Below are 6,252 nucleotides of genomic sequence, written 5' to 3'. Positions count from 1 at the left end.
CAGTGAGGTAAAGTAGAAAAGGATTGTGAGTGGGTCCACTGCTCATGGACTTGATCTTCATCACTTGATCTAAGTGATGTCAAAAGATGCAGGAGTGTCAACTCCGAGCTACTGATCCTCTGTAACTGTTTATTCAGGCCCTAAATCCTATCTAGTTGAAAATGATTTCTTCTCAGGTTTTCTAGGAGTCATAATTTATAAATGTTACTTTTGTGATTTCTCTGGCATGTTCTCAGACTGATATATTGCAGGAAATTCCATGTCTGGACTTGAGACTGGCCATTATCCAAAAATGACTGTAGTGATCTTCACATACTTATGAGCTTTATGCAGATATGTATGTTGTCAAAATATTTATGCCAGCATGAACAAATGCGTGTTCATCATTGTCATGATACTTTTATCTAAAAATGTTCCTTTAACAATTTAAAATCATTAAGAGAAGTAGCTAAGAAAAGTCCAGTAAAAGTCATATTCAGAGGCATTTATATAATACAAATGATAATGATTAATCAATGGTGATTTTCCCATACAAACTACTATATTAAACGTAATGCTCCAAATCCTCAGATCATAACTTGGCTGAGCTCCACTCAGGTTAATGCATACAGAAAGTTTTATATCAGATGAAGATTTTTTTTTTTTTTTTTTTCTTTTAAATTTCTCTTCACGGAAAGAGCCTAATGGTGCCCTATTTACCACAAAGCACTGTATTCCACATCAAGTGCTACAATTTCACTGAAAACCAAAGTAGTAAAATGAGAATAAGGTAATTTATTTTCTTAGAATAAAGACTTTTCCTCTGCTTTAGAATGGTCTTTGTACTGAGGTGGATCTTGACTTTGCTATTTGGATAAAGAGTCACAGGGCATTAAGGGTTGATGAAGGGAAGTCTTGCGAGACAAACCTGATTGCTTCTGTTCTGAGAGACAGGCTGAATGTCAAGGAAAGATTCTCAGCAATTTGTAAAGGAGTGGATTACAATCTCAAGAAAATAGATGAAGTAGCTGTCTCTCCAGACATTTAAAATTAAACTGAACTAAACACTTGAAATTGTGCTTTAAGGAACAATTGTTTATTAGTGTGAAAATTGAATAGAAGATGCAGATTTATTTCACCTTACCTTCTTTGATTCTCATGCTATGTTCTGTAGCCATTTTCCTGTAATAATGCACATTATTATAGTGCTGTTAGAAATTTTGCCCCCAATTATCTCCTAATACATTTACAATAAATGAAGAAGTGGCAGGAGACTCCTTTGCCTCTAAATGTCTTCCTAAATATGAACTGCTTATCTTTTTCAATTTCTTTTAAGGCTTTAATGCCAAAAGTGTCAGTGTGGTGAGTTGTAGCCTGGAAGTTTTGGTCTTTATCACTTGATTAAAAATGATTTTTTTTTTAGCAGTTGTATTCTTTAGTACCTTTGCTGCTTTAAAATTCACCTGCCATGCTTCGTTGTTTTAACGTACAGGGCATGCTTTATTGTTTCACAGTATGAAGAAACACATGTATAGATTACTTCTATTAAATTTCTTCACTTAACAGGATTGGATTTTATTGCTTTATTGCTCTTGGTTTGTTCATGTTGACCTTTTCTACATTTGAGATTAATTGATCTTAGAACTGAACTTTTTAAGAGCTCAAGACTTCCTGTGCTAGATAATTATATTTGAAATTGATCACAGGCTCTATACTAGCAGAACTTCAACTCACTGGTGTAAGAAACCAGTAATGATGGGTTGATGTGGTGGGTTGACCCTGGCTGGAAGCCAGGTGACCACCAAAGCCGCTCTATCACTACCCTCCTCAGCTGGACAGGGGAGAGAAAATATAACAAAAAGCTCGTGGGTTAAGGACAGGGAGAGATCACTCACCAATTACCTTTACGGGCAAAACAGACTCGACTTGGGGAAAATTAATTTATTAGCAGTCAAATCAGAGTAGGATAATGAGAAATAAACCCAAATCTTAAAAACAGCTTCCCCCCCACCCCTCCCTTCTTCCTGGTCTCAACTTCACTCCCAATTTCTCTACCTCCTCCCCTCCAGTGGCACAGGGGGATGGGGAATGGGCGTTGTGATTGCTTCATCATATGTTGTCTCTGCCACTCCTTCCTCCTCAGAGGAGGACTCCTCATCCTCTTCTCAGCATGGGGTCCCTCCCACAGGAGACAGTCCTCCATGAACTTCTCTAACGTGAGTCCTTCCCACGGGCTACAGTTCTTCACGAACTGCTCCAGCGTGGTCTCTCCCATGGGGTGCAGACCTTCAGGAACAGACTGCTCCAGCATGGGTCCCCCACAGGGTCACAAGTCCTGTCAGCAAACCTGCTCTGGAGTGGGCTCCTCTCCACAGGTCCAGGAACTTGCTCCAGCGCTGGCTTCCCACGGGGTCACAGCCTCCTTCAGGTGCCTCCACCTGCTCTGGCGTGGGGTCCTCCACAGGCTGCAGGTGGAATCTCTACACCCCCTCATCCTTCCTCCACGGGCTGCAGGGGGACAGCCTGCTTCACCATGGTCTTCTCCAAGGGCTGCAGGGGGATCTCTGCTCCGGCACCTGGAGCACCTCCTGCCCCTCCTTCTGCACTGACCTTAGTGTGTGCGGAGTTCTTTCTCTTATGTATTCTCACTCCTCTCTCTGGCTGCAATTGCTGTTGTGCAGCAACTTTCTTCCCCCTTCTTAACTCTGTCACCCCAGAGGCTCTACCACTGTCACTGATGGGCTCGGCCTTGGCCCATGGCAGGTCCGTCTTGGAGCCGGCTGGCATTGGCTCTGTCGGACATGGGGGAAGCTTCTGGCGGCTTCTGATAGAAACCACCCCTGTAGCACCCCGGCTACCAAAACCTTGCCACGCAAACCCAACACAGTTGATGGCTGGGTCCATCTATTACTCTGTCCTCCTTCTAGCAGGACTATATACCTGATTTTGGAGAAAAACAGGAACCTGACCATTAAGGCTATTATGGAAGCAGAGAATCTTCCCCCTTGCTGGCATGTTATAACGTGCTATTGTGCAAGTACTGTGTTATGATACTATATTGATTTGTATGTCCAGGGTGCAGTGCCCTAAATTTTGGTTTCTAAGGTGTCTGTATCTGGGTGGTGGACACACCCCAGTCTGCACCAAGGAGGGGAGCTAAGCATCCATTACACCATGGCTATGCCCGGGATGAAGTGTGACCTCACCGAATAGCATGGGGATGGGGACACCTGGCTCCTCCATTCCTCTCCATGGGGAGAGAACTGCCATGACTGCAAGCAGCACAGTAGTCACACTAACTGCACATCTGAGCTCCAGCCCCAGGTGAAGCATTGCTGAGCTACTGGCTGCACTTCTCTCCTCTTCAATTATGTCCTCACTGTGAGCTCATAGGATTTATGTTATCATCCAGAGTATGTCTCCTGTTCATCCTAACCAATTAAAACTAATTTCCTTGAAAGCTGGGTTACTGAAGGTATATTTGAAAGTGAAGTATGGCAAAGTTGTTTTGTCTCTTTCCTTGGTACATTTTTATTACTATATTTAGGGGAAGAAGGAATTGGATTTTGCAGGAAGTCATGACCTTTGCCTGCAAAAGCTTCCATCTGAATTTTGAGATGATGCAATAAAGCAATGTCTAAAAGTAGAACAAAAGGAGAAGCAGAAGTGAGAGTGAACGGGATAGTGATTTATTAATCCATTTCAGCCTACTTGCAACACATCTTAGGATACTGAAAAGGAATTTTGCATGAGCTAAAAGAAAGGGTCAATACTGCACCCTGCAACACTTTAGGTTAGGAATTTCCACAACCACTGTCTGCTGCTGCATAGGTTAAAACACACTGAAAAAGTGTCAGCCATGCAATTAAAATATTGAAACAAAAAGATTTAGTGAATCTCATTTGTAAAAACTGCATTAATGCATAGACTTACCAGATAACTGCTCCCCACAAGAATCATAAAAAGCACTGGATAACTTTTATCCTCATAAGATTTAGAGCACAATGTAAGTACTCTGTTAAAAGTGTTAAGTGGTTTGTTTAACTAGAAAACCTATTGTGGGAATTATATAATGCAGACTCACAGGGAGTGTTTCTTTGATAAGAGCACTGGATAGCAGGGCTCATATTGTTTGATTATATGCATTATTTACAGATGCATTTTGATGAATGGATCTTGTGTCTCTGACTTCTTAATGTTTCTGAGTATTTACTAGTTGTCAATGCTTCTGAGAATTTTTTTTTTTTTTTTTTTTTTTTTTTTGTAGTACACACTTTGCAGGAGACTTAAAACCTGTGTGATAATATAAAGAGCATGTGTCCTTGCAAGTGCCTGATCCTTGTTATTGGGACTGCTGAATGTTGTTGTTAAGCTGTTTTTGCCAAACAATATTTGATGAAATAGAAGAGAATAAAAACCAGAAGGAACCAAAATAACTTTTTAACCAAAATTATTTTGGGCATTCTTTGTGAAATAGTCAAGAGAGAGACCTCGGGGGTTTCTAATGTAATAAAAATGTGCATCTGAAAATGAAACACCATATACTTTAAGAAAGTATGACATTAAAACCAGTGCATTAACTTCAATGCTGAATATACCTCTCTGTATGATTTTGTTCTGAACTGACCTGTATAAACTAAAAAATGACCACTGAATCCTACTTCAAAGGGACTTTTAATAATAGTAAGCCTTGTGGTATGAAAGAGTGGTTATATTTTGTCCACTTGTCCAGTGAGCTCTATGAATCTAGCAAGATTAATGGAGTTACAAGAAATGGAAGAAAAATTCTCTAGACTTCCAGCCTACTTATGGAGATGTGTTTTGAGTGTCAAACTGTTCCTCATCCTCCCAAGAATTGACTTTGCTTTCTTTAGGTGAACAATTGTTGCAGTGATCTGCTGAGCTAAAGATTGTCGAGCAAATAAAGGACAATCTATATTGTGTTATTTCTTTACATAGGGCTTTTTCATGAGATGACACATAAATATGAGGGGAAATATCTAAAACTTAAAACCAGAGTGAATGGTCTTTGAAACAGGTATGCAACTATTCAACTTGCATAAGGTATATTGGGGCTTTATCACTCTTGTAAAATATTTCTTTTCATTTAGACAGTAAGACCAAACAGATGCTTCAATTTCTATTGTTTGGCTAAATAAATTAAATTATTTAAACACTGAAAAAATGCAAGGACCTGGAATAAGAAATACCCATTCAAATTTTTAAAGTTTGATAAAATTACAAGAATCAGCATCCAATACTTAGAATAATTTAGGTGAATTTAACAACGAGCAGTCTCTCTGGTTCTCTGACTCTGAGATACACATTAACGCCATAAATATGTGAAGGATTCATGCATTGCAGAGCCATAAGATAATGGAATATAAGTTCCCTGCAACAGTAGTCTGCCATGAAAACCAATCCTCAAAAATAAGGAACATTACGTTCATACAGGTTGTATATAGAAAATAAATCCATGTTAGAATAACACCAAAACATTGCAAATGAAATTATTTATTACTTAGGTAAAGCTAAAATCAAAGTAGAGGTTGTCTTCATTTATGTCCATTCTGCTTATATATTCTAATCCCATTTTATTTTTGTTGTTCTCCCTCTTGTATGTGTCTCAGGGTTTATGCAGGATGCACAATGCTGCCCTAAAGACCACTACTATGTCACGTTTGGCTCAACACCCACTGTCTCCACAGAGGCCAAACTGATTTTCCTCATGAATTTTTATTTGGGGCTTATCATACTCACAGATGACTGGTTCATGAACAGTAATGTCTGTTTTCTGACAACACTATGATAACAGACTTTATTTTTATCTTTCCTAAACAGATGGGGACTGATAGGCACAGAGGTTATTGTCTAAAGAACTATTTCTTTTACATTGTTTAGCTTGAAACACTTAGGATTTATCTCGTCTGTCTCTAATATGGCATAGCATTTACATATTTCAGCACAGTTCACATTGACTTCACATGCAGTTGTGTTGGTTTTGCGTGGCAAGGTTTTGGTAGCGGGGGGGCTACAGGGGTGGCTTCTGTGAGAAGCTGCTAGAAGCTTCCCCTGTGTCTGACAGAGCCAATGCCAGCCGGCTCCAAGACAGACCCGCCGCTGGCCAAGGCCAAGCCCATCAGCGCCTCTGTGATAACATATTTAAGAAGGAAAAAAAAAAAAAAAAAACAGTTAGAGAGAGCTTTTGCAGCTGGAGAGAGGAGTGAGAAGATGTAAGAAACTCTGCAGACACCAAGGTCAGTGCAGAAGGAG

At 39.9% G+C, this 6,252-nt stretch overlaps 1 long non-coding RNA gene across 1 annotated transcript; it reads left to right on the top strand.

The window, feature by feature from the left end:
• The first annotated feature begins 639 nt into the window (after positions 1–639).
• LOC142600114 (uncharacterized) lies at positions 640–5,722 on the top strand. Its single transcript, XR_012833567.1, has 3 exons — positions 640–769; positions 4,939–5,017; positions 5,610–5,722. It is a non-coding gene; the product is annotated as an uncharacterized LOC142600114 (long non-coding RNA).
• Positions 5,723–6,252: the final 530 nt, after the last annotated feature.

Source organism: Balearica regulorum, chromosome 1 (assembly GCF_011004875.1).
Source record: "Balearica regulorum gibbericeps isolate bBalReg1 chromosome 1, bBalReg1.pri, whole genome shotgun sequence".
NCBI lineage: Eukaryota > Metazoa > Chordata > Aves > Gruiformes > Gruidae > Balearica > Balearica regulorum.
This window is presented reverse-complemented; position numbering and strand designations above follow the sequence as displayed.